Source organism: Chrysochloris asiatica, unplaced genomic scaffold, assembly GCF_000296735.1.
Source record: "Chrysochloris asiatica unplaced genomic scaffold, ChrAsi1.0 scaffold00057, whole genome shotgun sequence".
NCBI lineage: Eukaryota > Metazoa > Chordata > Mammalia > Afrosoricida > Chrysochloridae > Chrysochloris > Chrysochloris asiatica.
The window spans coordinates 2,608,141-2,609,929 of NW_006408575.1; the positions used below are offsets into that span (position 1 = coordinate 2,608,141).

The 1,789-nt window shown below is 39.0% G+C and overlaps 1 pseudogene; it reads right to left on the reverse strand.

Annotated features, from left to right (window-relative positions):
• Positions 1-398: 398 nt before the first annotated feature.
• On the reverse strand, positions 399-970 carry LOC102830846 (annotated as a pseudogene).
• Between the last annotated feature and the right edge of the window lie 819 nt (positions 971-1,789).

Below are 1,789 nucleotides of genomic sequence, written 5' to 3' on the forward strand. Positions count from 1 at the left end.
TAAAAATCAAACTGTTGATTGTTCCTTTTTGGCCATTTGGTAGCATTGTACACACAGGCTTTGATCTTCAGAATACCCTGGATTCAGTAGAAAAATCTTTAAATGAAGTTTTGTGCAATAAAAACTTCTCGGCAGTCAAAATTTACACTGTAAAAAAAAATACATGCAAAACATAACTTTTCTGAAAACAGTGAACTTTGAATAAAATACCAACTACACAAATGCAGAATGAAAACAGAATTTCAATGCCACCTTACTTTTCATCATCAAAGGTGTAAAAGTCACCTCACTTCAATAGGCACTGTTCACTTTTTTAAACATGAGACAATAAAAAATATTGTTCACAATCAATATCCCAACTCTAGGACATGTTTCAGAAAGTCTTCAGACTTCATGCTTTAATAGCAGCCAGGAGAGTATGATGGAGATCTGGAAGGGGATCTGTATCCTCCACGACTATAGTAGGAAGAAGGTAAATCTGATCTCTATGTTGAGCAGCTCTCCATCCTCCTCCTCCATCTCTTCCTCTGTATGATCTGCTGTCATAGTAATCCTCTGTCATAGTAATCATGACTGCGTAAGCTGCCATAGGTAGGTCTCCCCATATAAATTCCGAGTGTTGGATTATGTGGTCTTTTTGTTATGGAGAAATTGACTCTGATCCTACAACCATCAAGCTACATTCCATTGGCAAGCTCTTTAGCTTCCTTAGCGTTGTCTACATTTTCAAAATCTACAAAGGCAAATCCTCTTGAATGTCTAGAGTGCTGGTCATATACAATGGACACATCAGCAATGGGCCATACTAAGAGAACACTTCTCTTAGATCTAGCTCTATGGTGTATAAGCTCAACGCAAACACTCCAAGACAACAGTTGGGATCAGGATTTGCCCGATTCCCAACATGACACCTCTGAGTAGACATTGGAGAATGACTGTGGCTACACCATTTGTGATAATCTCAACTATAAGACTTGCTAACAGAACATAGGAAAAATGAATGGTTTAAAATTTAAAAAGGTGTGCGACAAGGTTGTATTCTTTCACCATACTTATTCAATCTGTATGCTGAGCAAATAGTCTGAGAAGCTGGGTTATATGAAGAAAAACATGGCATCAGGATTGGAGGAAAACTCATTAATAACCTGCGATATGCCAATGATACAACCTTGCTTGCTGAAAGTCAAGAGGACTTAAAACATTTATTGATGAAGATCAAAGAGCACAGTCTTCACTATGGATTACATCTCAATGTCAAGAAAACAAAAATTCTCACTATTGGACCAATAAACAACATTCTTATCAACAGAGAAAAGATTGAAGTTGTCAAGGACTTTATTCTTCTTGGATCAATTATCAGCACTCATGGAAGCAGCAGTCAAGAAATGAAACAATGTATTGCATTAAGCAAATCTGCTGCCCAAGACCTTTTTAAAGTGTTGAAGAGCAAAGATGTCAGCTGGAGGACTAAGGTGTGCCTGACCCAAGCCATGGTATTTTCAGTAACCTCCCTCATATGCATGCAAAAGCTGGACAGTGAATAAGGAAGACCGTAGAAGAATTGATGCTTTTGAGTTATGGTGTTGGATGAGAATATTGATAGTGCCATGGGCTGCCAAAAGAACCAATAGATCCATTTTGGAAGAAGTGTAGCCAGGGTGCTCTTTGGAGGCCAGGACGGCTAAACTTCGTCTCTCATACTTCGGACATATTGTCAGGAGGGACCAGTCGTTGGAGGAGGATATCATGTTTGGTAAGGTGGAGGATCAGAGAAAAAGAGGAAGACCCC